This window comes from Jaculus jaculus, chromosome X (assembly GCF_020740685.1).
Source record: "Jaculus jaculus isolate mJacJac1 chromosome X, mJacJac1.mat.Y.cur, whole genome shotgun sequence".
NCBI classification, from domain to species: Eukaryota; Metazoa; Chordata; class Mammalia; order Rodentia; family Dipodidae; genus Jaculus; species Jaculus jaculus.
This window is the reverse complement of record NC_059125.1, coordinates 38,881,942-38,900,940: the sequence shown is the minus strand read 5'-3', so window position 1 is coordinate 38,900,940 and position 18,999 is coordinate 38,881,942. Positions and strand designations below refer to the sequence as shown.

Here is an 18,999-nt window from a genome sequence, read left to right as displayed (position 1 = left end):
ATTGGTGAGCTCTAGGTTCAGTAAGAGACCCTGTTTCAAAAATAAGAGTATCACTATCTCCCTCTAGCTTACATGCATGAACACTCACATACATGTGTAACCACACACATATCTATAACATGTACACATGTAACCCCCACATTTTGTTTTACAACCAATGATTTAGAAAACATCCCAGTATTCTCTTTTCATATTTCTCAAACTATACATTCTTTCCATTAAAAGCAAACTTTGGACTCTTTCTGCCATCTTTCCATGCAGCCATCATGGTGCACAAGAATGCCCTGGCAGATGCTCTCAAGATCATGAACAATGCTGAAAAAAGAGGCCAATGCCAGGTCCATATTAGGCCATGCTCCAAAGTCATTGTTGGTTTCTAACAGTGATGATGAAGCATGGTTTTATTGGTGAGTTTGAAATTATTGCTGATCACAGAGCTGGAAAAATTGTTGTGAACCTCACAGGCAGGTTAAACAAATGTGGAGTGATCAGCCCCAGATTTGATGTATAGCTCAAAGACTTAGAACAATGGCAGAATAATTTGCTTCCATCCTGTCAATTTTGTTTGATTGTGCTGACAACCCCAGCTGGCATTATGAACCATAAAGAAGCAAGACAAAAACACTAAGGAGGGAAAATCCTGAGATTTTTTTCCTAGGGTTATAAAGGAAGCATACATATGGAGCATAATCCAAAAAAAGAACAAACTTTGGAGATCTAGCTATTCTAATTTTATTGTAAGACCATATTGAGTGAGAATATGAAGCTTCCCCTTACTTCAGAAGGAAAGTGAAGGTACAGAATGTGGCCACACAGAGAGGATTGAAACTGGGGAGGTCATGATATGTTTGGCTCCTGTGAATGCAGAGGGACTGGGGAGTGAGCCAGAGGAAGAGTTGACAGTGATTGAGTGAGTGGGAGCACTGACGTGACAACAGATCTAAGGAACCTTGAGTAGTGACAGGCCCAGGTAATTTTTGACCTTTTAACAAATGGTTCTTAAGAGAAAGTCCACAGGTGAGATGCTAGGGACTGAGCCAGATCAATGACAACATTGTAGATATTAGCACAGACTGAGAACAAGGGGGAAAAGTAGAAATTGAGATGGCAGAAAAATATCCCAGGAATAAGCACTTAGCAATTAGAAGTTCTTAACAAGGGATGAAGAGATGATTCAATGATAAAGAGCACTTCATGTGTACCCATGAGTTCCTGAGCAGGTCAGAGAGTACACTTGAATTTGATCCCCAGGACCTACATAAACAACTGGACATGGTCACACATTTCTGTAACTCCAATATGATAAACGAGCAGAGACCCAGAAACATTGGAGCTTGTGGAAAAAGTGGCAAGCTCTAGAATCAGTAAGAGACTCGCTCAAATGAGAATTGGAGGAATGGCTGGAGGGATTGCTTAGAGGACACAGGTTCAATTTCCCAGAACCCACATAAGCCAGATGCACAAGGTGGCCCGTGAGTCTGCAGTTTCTTTGCAGTGGCTGGATGCCCTGGAATACCAATTCTCTCTCTACCTGCCTCGCCCCCCAACAAATAAACAAAATTGAAAAAGAATGGGAGGAAGAGTTATTGAGCTGGATACCTGACACGCTGTTCCAGCTACCACAGGTGAGTGCATAGGCACCTCATGGGCATATACACATGTGTATACCACACCCAGTAAACCACACACAGAGACCATATTATATACACATTAGAACAAAGTACTTAACTTGACCAATGTGATCCTAAACTCTGGTTCAAAGCTAGGTTTAAAATGTGTTAGCTGCAGTGTCATGGAGATATAACTGAACTTCTGTGTACTTTGGTTACACAGAAAGAAAAATTGTCCTTGAGAAATTGTAAATCTTCAGAAAATATGTGCAGTTACTATTATTAGTACATTATTGGGCCTACATTTCATGTTTTATAACACAAATTAAATATTTTCCCAATTAAATCAAAGATTTTTTAAAATTTATCAACCTATTCTATAGAACTGAGAGGAGCTAATATTTAATTACATCTTATTGTACTTACATATTAAATCAAACATGTGACTATTACAAAAACAATGAAAGCCAGACAGCAAGTCACTTGAAAGAAGATCAATAGCCTTCCTGCTTATGTCACATAACTCAGTTAGAAGTAATCTTCCTGTGTTCAGAGCTCACATTGTGTAATAGACAACCAAAGTAATTAGTAGCTAAGCATGGTTTGAAGCAATCTAAATTCATCCTTCTACAACATGTGTAGTGAAAACAAAACATTTTAGTTGCGTTTTTTCCCTCATGCAGTTAAGATGAATACTATTTTATCTGTGCTGACCTCTTATATTAATGCTACTCTCACTTTGGGTAGAGAATCTTCTCTTTTCAGATGGCAGTGACCTTGGGATGACTGAGAAGGTATCATAGTGCTGGAAAGAAGTGACTGGAGTACAGAGTAACATCTCAATCACACCTTCCAAGGCTCAGGGTCTAATGCAGAAGAGGTGGTGGAAAGAATGTAAGAGCCAAAGGAAGGGTAGGACTCCTTACAACATGCTCCTCCAGACACAGAATGACCTGCATATCCATGACCTCACTGTGCCTGACACTACCTACACAAGTCCATCATAAGAGGAGGAAAAGATCATGACATCAAAATAAAAGAGAGACTGATTGAGATGGGGAGGGCATATGATGGAGAATGGAATTTCAAAGGGGAAAGTGGGTGGAAGGGAGGGTATAACCATGGGATATTTTTTGTAATCATGGAAAATGTTAATAAAAATTAAGAAAAAAAGAAAAGCTTCTTTAATCACATATTTGATTTTAATATATATCTAATTCCATTCAGAATATGTACTATAAAATTTATATATATTGTGTGGGTACAGTCCTTTTTTCTTAGTGCTGGAGATCAAATCCAGGGTCTTGAGCATGGTAGTTGAGGGCTCTGCCACCAAGATTTATTTCCAGCATCCATGGACATCTTTGTATATATCATTACCTGCTGAAAGCTTGCAAAAAATGCATTCTTGCACTAGGATTTTGTTGCTTTGTTTGAAAACACATCTTTGATATTATATCACTTTATTTAATAAAATTAACTTGAAATTTTTAAATTATATATTAATTTCATTGTGACCTAATATCAAGACAAAATTACTGCTGACTCTACATAGCTTTAAGGAGGACATATTACTAGATTTGACTGAACTCTTGTGTTTGAATTCAAAAATGTTTTTTGTATGATCTCTCTTGGTCTGTGTTTGTCAAATGAGCTGTTGATGAGCTTTTATTTTTATAATATTAGTAAATGTATGCTAAGATTTAAAGTCTATATTTGTGTTCTAGAATATTACTATTTGGTGGCTATGCTCCAAGTTTGTTTTCTCAAAAACTCACTTTCAATCTCTGACTGTCTCAACTATATTTCCTTATATAGCCTATGACTCTCATTCATTGAAAACATTACCAACATTAAATGCATTTAATATACATTGTGTGGTACAGGCTATTGCTAATGCTCATGGTTGCCCATCAGAACTAGATGGTAAGACTCTATTGCTATACTTCAGTTGGACAACCCTGAGAAATCAAGCTAACATTGAGCTGGAAGCCTCCTGCCCACTGACTGACTGTCATAGTGTGGGAAAATGCTATGAAGCCTACTGTAGAGAAAAACCATAATCATAACCAGCAGTGTACTCTGTCAGCTATGCAGCTAGGCAACTAACTGCTAACTGATGCAATAGTGGCATGACTGTTCTGGGAATAACTGACTACTCTCTATTTTGGATATAAGGCTCACTCCACAGGAGGTAATTCATGCCTGGTGCTGACCACCTAGTCCAAAGTCTATGGCTGGGAAGGTCATGGGCCCTAAGGACAAAGATATTATTGTTGTAAATAAATGTGCTTTGCCCATCAAATTGTTCTCTAAATACTTATTTCTATGTCCATAGATTAATTATGCTCTTACCTTTAGTCAGAGAAACTTCTTTGTACATTTGGTCATGACTATGGGAGACACTCAAAACTTACCAAAGTATAGAGAATAAGTGACTATTTTGAGTACTCAGCACTAAATGAGAGAGCCACATCATACCTTTCAAGGCTTACTGAAGAAGTAGAGACAAAAAGAATATAAGAGCCAGAAAATGGGGAAGATTGCTTTGGGACACCGTCCTCCAGACACGAAATGGTTGTGACATTTATGACCTCATAGGAGCTGTTATTACTGCACCAAACCTTCGTAATAATGGGTCCATCAATATCTATCAGGTATGATGGAGGAAGGCAAATAAGAAATCAAAATTGGATTATCTACAAAGAAAAACAAAAGGTTCCATGGAAGAGGATGGGGAAGGTGATCAAAAGAAGGCAATGAGAGGGATGTGATCAAAAGATGTTGCATATATGCATGAAAATTATCAAATAGATAGAGAGTTTAGTTATAATGATTTAAAGTGTTTTAGAATGATATATATTTTAGAGTTTCATTATTATTCATTTTCACTTTTTCTGTTCAAGTCCCAATACTGTCTTGGAAGCATTTTCTGACTACACACCACAAGAATAAAAATGCTACTGGCTTATGAACCACAAACACTTAAATGAATTGGATATGCTCTTAATGTAGGAATAGAGTGTTCCCTGACATTCTGTTAGAAAGATTAAATCAAATTATCCTGAACATGTCAACTATTACAAGAACTGGAAACTATTAAATTAAACTTTAACAAGAGTCACAAATGGTACTGTGCCCAATTGGAAATGCATGAGGTGGTTAAAGGTTCAGAGAAGGTAGTTAGATTCAGCGAAGAAGAAAATTAAATAAAAGCCTATTAATTTTGTGCTTGACAATGCTGAGAGAAAAAAGAGAAAAGCAACTTTGAAAGGGCATTTAAATAATCAAAAGGTAATTAAAATAGCAGGCAAAGTACTCAGTAAATATGTACACTCATTATGTCAATTAAATAGAGAACTGAAAAGTATCAAAATACTGAAATAAAATAGGGTGCATGAGCAAAACAGCAAATCCAAAACACAATTTAGACTTTTTGTTTGCTGGTTTGAGAAAGTGTCTTGCTATGTAGCTCAGGCTGGCCTTGAACTTGTTATCCCTCTGCCTCACCTCCTGAGTGGCTGAAATTACAGGTGTGTACCAAGCCTGGATAACTTGAACGTTCGTTCATAAGAAAAGCAGAGAAAGATAGAAACTGATTCACACTCATGAAAATATCCCCATTGCCAGCAACAAACCTAAGCATACTACAAAACAGCAGAACACAATGACTAGAAAATGATCATTTTTGACCTGAAGAAAAACTAGGTATAGGTGTCCATCCTGTGGTCTGAATTTCCATTTTGGCTATACCTGATTCTCACTTTGTAACACAGTTCCAATAACTGGCTCCTTCCTTGTGACCACACTTAACTTCACTTTTCCTCAATCTATTAATAAACTCATTTATATTTTTATTTATTTATTTTATTTACCCATTTTTGAGAGTGAAAGTGAGAGAGAGAGGCAGATAGAGAATGGGCACTCCAGAGCATTCAGGCACTGCAAAAGAACTTCAGATGCATGTGCCCCCTTATGCATTTGGTTTACGTGGGTACTGAGGAATTGAACCTCAGTCCTTCAGTTTTGCAGGCAAGCGCCTTAATCACTAAGCCATCACTTCAGCCCAGTAAACTCATTTTAAAATGAGGACACTCAAGTATAATAAAGCTATCAATATTTCCCAATTTTACACAACTAATAAGTAGCATAACTCAGATTTAAAATCAGGTTATGTGGTATATTCTCACCTCAATATTATCTCAAGTAGATAGTATTTGAAGTCTTAGGCCTGTTCTAGTAAAAAAAAAAAAAATCTCACTATAATATTTACATAGTGCTTCACATTTCAGAATGATTTAACTTCCATTATCTCACTTAATCCTTGTGATAGTGTCAGAGTGGGTAAAAATTTTCGGCATGGTAGCACATGTCTTTAGCCTCACCACTCTGGAGTCAGAGGTAGGAAGTTTGCTGTGAGTTCGAGGCCAGCCTGGGTGAGTTCCAGGTCAGCTTAGTATCACTCTGTGAAACCTTACTTTGAAAAATAAAAGTGGGTAAGTGTGAGGAAACTGGGACTAATAGAGTACACAAGAAACAAGTGTGACACAATCCTAACATGAACTTGGGTCCTTGGATGTGTTCTTTCTACCATCCCTTCTTTCCAAGGTTTAGTTTAAAAAAAAAAAAAATGATGTCTAGGCTGTGTAGACATTTTGATGGATGTGGGGCCTGAGCAAGATTGTGAATTCTAGAAAGCTCTTGGACTTCCTTAAGGAAGAAAAATATGAAAAATGGAGAATAAATAATAGAAATGGGGCATGAGAAAGTATAATTAGTAGATAAACTGTGATGAGAGAAATGAAAGGACTTGGTAGTGGTTTTAGTATTACTAACCAAGAAAAAAAAAATAGAAGCCAATCTATCTCTAAGGTTTCAAATGTGAAAAACAAACAGATAATTAATGTTATTATCAGAAATATGGTGTAAAGGAAAGTGGTTTGACACAAAGGCAGTGAAGGTGGATGTAGTAATTGAGTATCAAGTGACAGTTGAAAAATATAGCTGTTGGAAGGGTAAGATCTAAAGATGGACATCCACTTAGAGGTAATATTCAAAACTGTGTTTGCGGCATTTGAAAGGCAAAGGGCAGGAAGATCAAGAAGTCAAGGCCATCCTTAGCTACATAGTGAGGTTAAGGTCAGCCTGGGATACATGAAACCATGATTAAAAAGAACTGACCTGATAACAAGTCACATCCAAAGAAAAATGTAGAGGAGAACAGAAAACCAAAAGTAAAATGGTTGCTTGCAAAGGTTGCTGGCCTGGGTTCAATTCCCCAACCGTCTATGTAAACCAGCCTCAAAAAGAGGAACAAGAATTTGGCATTCCATTTGGACTAACAAGAGACCCTGGTGCACCCATTCACACATATATGTGAATGCACACATACACACATGCACATGCAAGTAAATGAATTAAAATAAAAAATGAAAAGGAAATTGTATCAAAATAGGTAAACAAATGATATGTAGTAATTGGCAATAAGGAATAAGAAAATTCTAGAATAGCAAACTAATTATAAAAGTTACATAAATCAAAGGAAATGAATATAATACAATGTGAAAAAATTTGCAATGCTATCATAGGAAATATACATAGTGCAGTACTGAGTATTCAACCTATGGCTTCACACAGGCTAGACAAGTGCTATACCATTGTCTATATCCACATTTCTCATTTTTTAAAACTTTTATTGATAACCTCCATACATACATATAATATGTCATGATCATAATCCTCTTATACCAGTTCTCTCTTTTCCACCCCTTGAATTACCTAATCCACTGAACCTCTTCTTCTTTCCAACTAGTCTCTCTTCTATTTTGATGTTATCATTCTTATTTCCTCCTATTATGCAGGTCTTGTGTAGATAGTAAAAGCCACCATGAGATCATGAAAAACACAGCTACTTTGTGCCTGGAGGACAGCATTGCAAATTATTCTTCATCTTCCTTTCTTCTTTCTGCTACCTCTTCAACAATGTTCCCTGAGCCTTGGAGGGTGTGACATCTCTATGTCTCACTGAATGCTAAAAATTCCACTATCACCTCTTAGCATTTTTGTAAGTTTGAGTCAACCCAGTGGCCACTGCCATCCAAAAAGAGAAGCTTCACTAACTAAAAGTGAGAATAGCATTAATATATGCCCAGCCTTCATTTAACTCTTATTTTAACATAGGGTTTCATTAAGTTGCCCAAGCTGGCCTTGAATCCACTGTAGTATAGGAAGACCTTGAATTTACAATCCTCATGCCTCAGCTTCCCAAGTAGCTGGGGCTACGGGTCTGTTCCACCAGGCCTAACTATATTTTGTTTCTCTTAGTGCTCTGTCCTCTACCAGGTGAACTGTCCTAAAGTTAGGTGGCCAGTACAGTGGACAATTCTTCAAGTCATACAAGTGATGGGAGCCACTTGCTTTACTGCTGTCTTCAGTAGAATCAGAAGTCCATTAGCTAGGTATAACGAAAGATATAGAAAACTCATGATGAGAGCATATGGGGGATAATAGTAAATAAATTGATCAAACACACATAAAGGGTTTACAAGGAATGGAACCAGCTTGGAATGAGGCAGGAGATACATTAAAGACTTCTGTGAAATCATCTAAAAAGTGTGAATGTTTATGGAAAGGGTGATGAGAGCAAGAGAGGGGGAGAGAGATACAGAAAACAGCATATGGAGGCACTAGAAGATAGGTACTAGTAAATATGAAATATAAAGTACCAAAGATGATTAACGGTTTACAAACATTAGCAAAGCATTCATAGCATATGCCTTTGTATAATAAAGTTACTAAACTGCTCATTTTCCATATCTTAAGGCTGTGCTTTCTTTTCTTAACTTTTCTTTCTTTCTTTCTTTGTTTTTTTATTAGATTTTCAAGGTAGGATCTCACTCTAGCCCAGGCTGACCTGGAATTCATTCTGCATTCTCAGGGTGGCCTTGAACTCACGGTGATCCTCCTCACTCTGCCTCCTGAATGCTGGAATTAAAGGCATATGCCACCACACCCAGCTCTGTTTTTTTTTTTTCTTTCTTTTAAATATATTAAATAACTGATAGAAAATAGTTTCAATAAAATATCCAATGAGCTCCAATGCCCAAGCCAGTAGAAACCCAATAATTTTATTCATTAAACCAATTAGAAGACTTATCAAGTATGAATAATTTGAAAGATAATAGAGCTAATCTCAATCATAGGTACACAGATAAATTTAGGACTTCATAAATGCATATATAAAGCAAAATTCAACAGCTTGAAGACTACTCAAATCTGTATTTAGGGCTGGAAATATGACTAAGAAATTAAAGGTGTTTGCTTGCAAAGCCTAATGGCCTGAGTTGTTTTCCCCAGTATCCCTGTAATGCCAGATGCACAAAGTGAAGCATCTGAAGTTTGGTTACAGAGGCAAGAGTCTCTGCATGGCCCAAATTCATTCTCATATAATCCTTATTCTCTCTCTCTCTCTCAATTTCCTTGCAAATAAATATATAAATAATATTTTAAAATATGTGTGTAGGCCAGGTGTGTTGGCACAACCTTTAATCCCGGCACTCAGAAGGCAGAGTAGGAGGACATCCATGAGGTCAAAGCCAGCTTGAGACTACATAGTGAATTCCAAGTCAATCTATGCTAGAGTAAGACCGTACTTCAAAAAACAACAACAACAAAAACTGTATATAGATTTCACTAGAATTCAATAGAATAGCGTCATACACTTAAGTCAGAGAGTATAAATTGTTTGTTCAATCAGCATATAAATAATTTTAATATGAAAAACCCTGACAAAATTATTTTAAGCAGTGTTTTAAGTGACTTAAAGTTTAAATAGTTATAAGTAATAGTTTCTACTATTTTAAATGCTTTAAATATGTTACTGAAGTTTTCTTCAAGAATAGAGTTTGAACTTCCGGCTAAGATGGTGACTGCCTAACTGCCTCACATCCCGGGGAAAGAAAGGCAAGACATTAAGGGTTCACTGGGTATTTGAAGGGTTCACTGGGTCTTTTAGGGGAGAGCAATCTCCGGTAGATTGCCAGTGGGAGGGCACAGAGGGGAAAAAAAAAGTAATTGCTGATTCCCTCATGGGCGGGCAGGTAGCCCACCCCTTCCCCCAAGCAGCCGCTGCCATGGTCCCAGCTTCAGGAAACTCCCGCACTTACTGTAGGAAAAGGGTCTCAGGCCAACATAGTTTCACTTGCCTCACTGCACAGGGGATATCTCCCTGCTACCCCTGCCCATGAGTGACCTTGGCCAGTCTACGCCTGCTGGCCCACTGGAGCTCAAGCTCCCTTGATCAATTTCAGTGGTGCCCGCTACTGCTACGGATCCCACTTGTGAAACTTTAGTCTGCTCCGCCCACTCTCCCACTCCCACACCAGCCAACCGTCATTCTCCTATAGAAGGGGAGCTCAGACTGCTTCTGGGTCCCAGTGTTCTGAAACACCACAGTTTTGGCTGCTTCAGTGTCTGGTACTTCTGTGTCCCTCCTAGTGCTAGCACAAGTAGCTTTCGCATATTACCCATTAGAGCTCAGGCAACGTTGGCACCCCAGCCAGGCAGGAACTCAGGCAGCTTTGGCAAGCAAGACCCAAATCCCAGGCTGCTTGGCAACAGCCTCAAACTGCTTCAGATTCCCACTGTGCTTGAGCCCAGGCTGGTCCACCCACCTACATACGCATACACTGCAATGGGCAGACCACAGCGCAAAAGAAATAACATGAGATATCAAATGCAAGAAAATCCAGTTAGATCACCTAGCCCTACAGTGAACAACTCTAATCAAAACATAGAAGAGACATTAGGATCAGAACACCAAAATGAAGCTATGAGCAATGCAACTCTGACCAAGCTACTGGTAGAATTTGCAGAAAAGCAACAAAGGACCAATAATATTGAGGATGCTGACATCACCAGACTACACCTAACAGATAAGAAAATGGAAGGATTTCAAAGACAGTTAAGAGATATGAGGCAGAGTGAAACAAACAGAGGACCTCAAAAATCAGCTGGCAATACTAAATGAAGACATAAAGAAATCCAAGTATGAATTCCAAAAAGCATCACGAAAATCAAAAAATGATACGAAAAGGAAGCTTAACAGAGGGATGGAAATCATACATAGAAAAGTAGTATAAAATACAAACCTAATTGAACAAGTCCAAAATCTTCTAGAAGCTCTCAAGAATAGAGTCAGCCATGTGGAGGATTGAAACTCTGATCTGGAAGACAAGATGGAAGAAACAGTTTGAGAGTTCAAAAATTTCAGTAAGTTCAAAAGTTCCTGTGAACAGAACATGAGGGAATTGTGGGATACACTTAAACGTCCAAACATTAGGATCATTGGAATACCAGAAGGAGAAGAAATTTAGACCAAAATGCCTTATTTAACAAAATATTCAAAGAAATGTTATAATCATGGAAAATGTTAATAAAAATTAAAAAATAATTTAATTAAAAAAATATATTAAAAGAAAACTTACCCAGTGTCTTACAAGAAAGGCCCATCAAGATACAAGAAGCCGGGCTGGAGAGATGGCTTAGCGGTTAAGCGCTTGCCTGTGAAGCCTAAGGACCCCGGTTCGAGGATCGGTTCCCCAGGTCCCACGTTAGCCAGATGCACAAGGGGGCACACGCATCTGGAATTGGTTTGCAGAGGCTGGAAGCCCTGGCGCGCCCATTCTCTCTCTCTCCCTCTATCTGTCTTTCTCTCTGTGTCTGTCACTTTCAAATAAATAAATAATTAAAAAATTATTTAAAAAAAAAAAAGATACAAGAAGCCAACAGAATGCCAAACATACTGGACCAAAGGAGAAACTCTCCAAGAAATATTGTCATTAAGACTCTAAACATGACACCAAAGAGAAAATCCTAAAGCAGCTAGGGAAAAACAGCACACCACGTTCAAAGGTAACCCCATTACAATTACTTCAGACTTCTCAAGGGAAACCCTGAAAGCTAGAAGGGCCTGGAATGAAACATTGCAAAGTCTAAGAACCTATGGCTTCTGACCCAAACTACTCTACCCAGCAAAATTATTCCTCATAATAGATAGTGAAAGAAAAATTTTCCATGACAAAACTCAGCTTTACAATCACATGAACACAAAACCAAACCTACAGAGAGTATTTCAGGAAATTCTCCACAGATAAGAAACAAATAATCAAACTCAAATGCCTACAAGAAGCAGATCACAATAACCAAACTCAGAGTAGGCACAAAACCTTCAAAGTCCATGAATCCACCAAATCACATATACCATCACAATATAGCAGGGATCAAATCAAGTCTCACAGTCACTACCCTAAATATCCATGGCCTTAATTCACCCAACAAGAGACACAAGCTAACAGGATGGATCAAAAAATTAGACCCCTCAATCTGTTGTCTTCATGAAACCCACCTCACCACTAAACACAGACACCTCCTCAGGGTAAAAGGGTGGAAAACAATATTCCAAGCAAATGGGAATAAGAAACAAGCAGGTATAGCTATACTTATATCAGATAAAATAGACTTCAAACCAAAAATAATCAAAAAAGGCCACATCCTTCTTATCAAGGGAATGAACCATCAAGAGGATATTACAATCATAAATCTGTATGCACCAAACACAGGGGCACCACATTTCATAAAACAAATCCTACTTGACAATAAAACAGAAATAACCACCAACACCATTATAGCTGGGCACTTCAATACATCATTATTTGTAACAGACAGATCATCCAAACAGAAACTCAACAGGGAAGTAAGAGAGCTCAACAAAACCATAGATCACTTAGACCTAACAGACATCTACAGAACTTTCCATCCCAAATCCACAGACTATACATTCTTCTCATCAGCCCATGGAACATTCTCTAAAATTAACCATGCACTGGGTCACAAAGCCTGCCTCCACATATTTAGGAAGATTGACATAATTCCATTTATGATATCAGACCACAATGCTATATTGCTAGAAATTAACAATGAAAGACCCACCAAGAATCCCAATGGCACCTAGAAACTGAACAGCACACTTTTAAACAATAAATATATCATAAATGAAATAAAAAATGAAATTGCAAAATTTCTAGAATTGAATGATGATAAGAAAACATCGAAAAAATTTTTAAAAAATGTTTAAAAAAAATTAAAAGGGGCTGGAGAGATGGCTTAGCGGTTAAGCGCTTGCCTATGAAGCCTAAGGACCCCGGTTCGAGGCTCGGTTCCCCAGGTCCCACGTTAGCCAGATGCACAAGGGGGCGCATGCATCTGGAGTTCCTTTGCAGAGGCTGGAAGCCCTGGCGCGCCCATTCTCTCTCTCTCCCTCTATCTGTCTTTCTCTCTGTGTCTGTCCTTCTCAAACCAATAAATAAAAAAAAAATTTTTAAAAATGTTTAAAAAAAAAGAAAACATCGTACCAAAACTTATGGGACACAATGAAGGCGGTCCTCAGGGGAAAATTCATAACACTAAATGGCTTCATAAAAAAGACAGAGAGATTCCAAATCAACAATCTACACATCCACCTAAAGGCACAGGAAAAGCAAGAAAAATCCAAAACAAAGAGCTCCAGAAGGAAAGAAATAATTAAAATCAGGGCAGAAATTAATGAATTGGAAACTAAGACAACAATTAAGACAATTGACAAAACAAAGAATTGTTTTTTTGAAAAAAATAAACAAGATTGATAAACCCCTGGCCAATTTGATAAAGCAAAAAAAAAAAAAAGAGAGAGAGAGAGAGAGAGAGAGAGAGAGATGCTTCAAATTAACAAAATTCAAAATGAAAAAGGACAGATCACAACAGACATAAGTTTTAATGGGAGAATGATCAGGACTAATTTCAAAATCCTCTACTCCACAAAACTGGATAATGTGGAGGAGATTGATAAATTCCTGGATGCATACAATTTATCAAAGCTAAACTCATAGCAGATTCATCTCCTAAATAAACCTATCACACTCATGGAGATTGAAAAAGTAATAAAGAACATCCCCAAAAAGAAGAGTCCAGGACCAGATGGCCTTCTCACCTGAATTCTATCAAACCTTCATGGAAGAACTCAAACCAATCTTCCTAAAACTGTGCCACACAATTGAAGAACAGGGAAAGCTACCCAACTCCTTTTATGAAGCTAGTATCACCCTAACTCCAAAACCAGGCAGAGATGCCACAAGAAAAGAAAATCACTGGCCTATTTCCCTAATGAACTTAAATGCAAAGATCCTGAACAAAATCCTCACAAACCAAATCAAACAACACATCAAAATCATTATTCACCTTGACCTAGTGGGATTCATCCCAGGAACACAAGGGTGGTTCAACATATGGAAATCTGTCAATGTAATACACTACATAAACAAGGTTAAACATAAAAACCAAATGATCATTCAATAGATGCAGACAAGGCCTTTGACAAGATACAACATCACTTCATGATCAAAACATTGGAGAGAATTGGCATGGTTGGTACATATCTTAACATAATAAAGGCAATATACAAAGATCTGAAGGCGCAAGTAATACTTAATGGAGAGAGACTGGAGGAATTCCCATTAACATCAGGAACAAGACAGGGTTATCCACTCTCACCTCTGCTCTTCAATATAGTACTGGAAGTCCTACCTCAAGCAATAAGACAGGAGACAGAAATAAAAGGGATACAATTTGGAAAGGAAGAAGTTAAGTTAGCTCTATTCGCTCATGACAATTGTATATGTAAGAGACCCGAGAGACTCCACACCAAAACTCCTGAAGGTGATTAACTCCTACAGCAAAGTAGGAGGATACAAAATCAATGCACAAAATCAGTAGCCTTTGTATATGCAATGACAAAGATACAGAGGAAGAAATAAGGGACATGGTCCCATTTTCAATAACAAAAAAAAATTAATAAAACACCTTGGAATAATGTTAACCAAGGAAATGAAAGATATATACAACAAAAATATAAAAACACTCAAAACAGAAATTGAGGAGGACTTGAGAAAATGGAAAGACTTCCCATGTTCCTGGATAAGCAGAATTAACATTGTGAAGATGGCAATCCTACCAAAGGCAATATACAGATTTAAGGCCATTCCAATTAAAATCCCAACAGTGTTCTTCACAGAGATAGAAAAAATGATCTCAAATTTCATATACAAAGGCATAAGGCTTCGCATATCCAAACATATCCTCAGCAAAAGAAATATCTTTGCAGGCATCACCATACCTGATCTAAAGCTATATTACAAAGCCATAGTACTAAAAACAGCATGGTACTGGCATAAAAGCAGGAGTATAAACCAATGGAATAGACTTTAGGACCCAGACTTTGGGTCAAGCAAGTATAGCTATTTGATATTTGACAAGGGCCCTAACAATATAGGCTGGAAAAAAGACAGCATCTTCAACAAATGGTGCTGGACAAACTGGATAACCATATGCAGGAAATTAAAACATGATCCACACATTTCGCCATGCACTACACTCAAGCCAAATGGATCAAAGACCTCAATATAAGACCAGAAACTCGAATACTACTGGAAGAAAATTTAGGAAGTACTATCCATGATATAGGCATGGAAAAAGGTTTCCTGAACAAAACCCCAGTAGCTCAAGATCTTAAATACCCACTCAACCAATGGGATCACATGAAGCTGAAGAGTTTCTTTACAGACAAGCATACAATAAGCAAAGCCAATATATTACCCACAGAATGGGAGAAAATATTTGCTGGTTATCCAACTGACAGAGGCCTAATCTCTAGAATCTACAAAGAACTCAAAATTCTAAACAGTAAAAAATCAAACACCCCACTCACAAAATTAGGCAAAGAGCTCAACAGGCAGTTCACAGAGGAAGAAATACAGATGACAAACACACACTTAAGAAAATGTTCATCATCCCTAATCATCAGGGAAATGCAAATTAAAACAACTATGAGATTCCACCTTACCTCAGTAAGGATAGCAAACATGAATAAATCAAATGAAAATAAATGCTGGCGAGGATGTTGAGAAGTAGGAACACTCATCCACTGTTGGTGGGAATGCAAGATGGTACCATCACTTTGAAAAGCAATCTGAAGACTCCTGAAAAAGCTGACTATAGAGGTAACAACAGACCCAGTTATTCCCTTATTGGGCATCTACCCTAAAACCTTCAAACCACAGCCCAGAGAGATTTGCTCAACCATGCTTGTAGTGGCTAAATTCATAATAGCTAAGAGCTGGAATCAACCCAGATGGTCCATCACTAGAAGAATGGATAACTAAGAGGTGGTATATCTACACAATGGAATTCTATACAGCAGTAAGAAAAAAATGACACAATAAAATTTGAGGAAAAATGGGTGAACCTGGAACAGATCATTCTCAGCGAACTTACCCAATCACAGAAAAAATAACCACATAGTCTCACTCATCTACAGCACCTAACCTGAATCTACCCAAGATGCCTTACATGCCAAGGAAGCATTTTGTGGACTAGACAATAGGATGGGTGGGGAGGGAGGGGTGGGGAAGGGAGGGGGTGGGAAACACAAATCTAGACCTAAATAGCAATGGTACCATAAAATTCTACATCCTGAAAGGCAGACCAAATGGCTGAACCTTCACCAGGCCTTAGAGGGAACACCTGACCCACAAGACACTGGAGAGGGTATGATGAAGACTGACCTTAATCTTCTACAGTCTCCCTTTCTCCATATCTCTCTCTCTCTTCTATCTCCTTTATATTAGTTATCTTCTTCTTCCTTTTCTTAGTGGGCACTGACCTGTAAGTCCCATCACAAGAATGTGGCTATCATCCACAATGAGCTTTTGATCAGAGAGACCCAGAAGGTTTCCTAAAAGGAACACAGATTTCTGTCAGAGTACTTGATGACCCACCAAAGGTTAGTGGTAAGACCCTACTGCTGTAGACACCTTATGAAGTTGACACATATAATGGAATGGCTTGGCTGGAAGCTGGAAGAGAGTCAGTCCCCAGACAGTCAGCACATCTAGTGCCAGAAGGTGCTACATGGGCGACTGGGGGAAAATGACCAATATTTATCCAAGCAACTCATGGTCTCACCTACTTAGCAGAAAATAACCTGTCTTGATGCTCACAAAGTGCAATAGTGGCACACAGCCATGGTGGGAAACCAACTGCTCTTGATTCGGCTAACTGATCCCCTCAGTGGTACAGGATCCATAGCTGGAGCTGGGAAACAAGTTAGAACCATATACAAACATAAGCCCACTGTCCATTTTCAAGCTACCTCCAATCATGTGCTACAAGAGAGCCTATACCTATTAAATTCTCTATAAATAAGTAAGGGTTATCTCGTTTGTCTGGTGCTAACTTAGTCTCCATTAGAGAATGTGCTTCTCTTTTTCAGATAGATGTAGATCCTAAGGAGAGAGCCACCCCATCATACCTCTAAAGGGCCCTGGCTGAAACTAAGAACAATTGGCAAAACAAGCAAGGGTGCTGTACCAGCACAAGGGTGAAGGAGATCAACACAGAAAAATCAACTCCTACCAAATCAGAGATCCAGAGACCTAGAGGCCCCCAACACCCAAATAGACCCATCACTGAAGCAGACCAAAAATGAACCCAACATGGCTCAGGGAAATTTTGCGGAAGAAGGGGCGGAAAGAATGTCAGAGCAACATGTTGTGTCATGATATGCAGACATTTATCCTACCCATAACTGTGGGGTAACTCCAGGATGCATGACCTATATACTTCAACAAGGAGGGGCCAAGGGTAAAAGGTAGGTAATGGATGAGCCTAATAATGGTACCAAATTGACTGTATTTGCTGAGTAAAAACCTATTTAATAATAAAAAAGAATAGAGTTTGAATTGTTGAAAATATATATTTTGATTAGTTTGTTGTGGTATACATATGTAATTTCAGCACTCAAAACTGAGGCAAAAATATTGCCTTAAGCTTGACATAAACCTGGGTTACATAGCAATTTCCAGGCTACCCATGGCTAAATAGTGAAACCTCGTTTGTGGTGGTTTGAATAGAATAGATGGCCCCCAATATATTCAGTTGTTTTTTTGTAGTTTGCATCTGTGGCCACCTGCTGGAGGCAATGTCACTGGGTGGATCTTAATGTGTGGTGGGTGGGTTTCAGATTTCAATCTAAAGATATACAAAGTGTGCTTAGCTGGAGTTCCTGAAGTGTGCTGTGGCTTTTGACCTTTAGGCTTGTGCTTCTCTCTGTCTGCTTGGGCCTGTGAAGGCAGGCTAGCTTCTTCTGCCATTACGGAACTTTCCCTGGATCTGTCAGCTTCAATAAATCCCTTCCTCCATAATTGTGCCTGGTCTGAAAGTTCATCTCAGTGAACCTGAAGCTGTCTGCTACAGAACTTGGTACTGAGGAATGGGCTGAGATGTACCTGGCCATGTGGATGTTGATCTTTTGGAACCTTTGTTTTGGAGGAATAGGCATGGACTTGGTGCTTGCAGCTGAAGATGTCTTCTGGAGTGGTAAACCAAGTTTTATGGACTATTCTGATGAGAGTCTGAGAATGCTAAGTGCAGACAGCATTGAACTTCGAGGCTTGGCTTATGAACTTTCTAAGGGGAAGGAAAGACTGCAGAGAACTTTGTTGGAACTGGGCTATTGGCATAAGGGTTGGCTGCATCCTGCTGCCCAGGACCAGAGAGTTTGATCAATGTTAAATTTGTAATGGACTGATGTGCTTGGCAAAAGATATTGGATTGAAAGATTTAAGATTTTAAGATGGAAAACCTCAAGCAAGTTAATATTACAGGCACTGGGACTGGTTTTAGGTTACTGAATCTGCTATTGTCAAACACATTAGCAATCTTAAAAGAAGATGGCCCAATTGCTTTACCATGGAAAGGCTGCCTGAGGAAAGACTATCATAGAAATGCAAACACTTTTGGAAAGAGTTGACTGGAGAAGGAACCTGCTTTTCAAGGTTATGATTTATTTTGTCTGTGAATTAAGAATATGGCTGTGTCCTACACACCTGGTATTGGTTTCAGAAGCATGAAAACTATGAGGAGTGGTCGTAAATTGCACACACTTCCAGGAGCTGCCACTGAGAGTGGTATGAGGTAGGGCCTGATGCCCTGATAGGCTGAAAGAGCCTTTGGAAAATGGACCATGATTTGCATGAAGACCTCAAGAAGTTTTGGATATACCAGGACTGTGCAAATGCTACCATGGAGTGCACTGTTGGCCTGGGATGGAAGTGTTTCCCTGGCTACTCTGCCCATCTGGAGGGACGGAATTGGAAAATCTGGAGACTGTCAGTCTCTGGTTGTATTGGACTTGAACTGCAGAAGTTTTATGTTTGTTGAGTTTGCATTGTTTTAGTCTCTCCTTGCTATGCCTTATACCAGTTGAAAATGTTTACTCTGTGCCTTTATATGTTAGAAA

General features: G+C 38.6%; 1 protein-coding gene and 1 pseudogene across 4 annotated transcripts in view; one reads left to right on the top strand and one right to left on the bottom strand.

Annotated features, from left to right (window-relative positions):
* Positions 1 to 18,999, bottom strand: part of Sytl5 (synaptotagmin like 5) — a 334,702-nt gene that overhangs the window by 138,597 nt on the left and 177,106 nt on the right. For 3 of the 4 annotated variants that reach the window (XM_004665735.2, XM_045141095.1, XM_045141093.1), the window contains exon 1: positions 10,760 to 10,810. The exons of the other annotated variant lie outside the window; for it this stretch is intronic. The gene's annotated coding sequence lies outside the window, so the exon portion shown is untranslated. Of the gene's footprint in view, positions 1 to 10,759; positions 10,811 to 18,999 lie in introns of those variants that run through there. 4 annotated transcript variants of the gene reach the window in all.
* Positions 264 to 658, top strand: LOC105944587 (annotated as a pseudogene).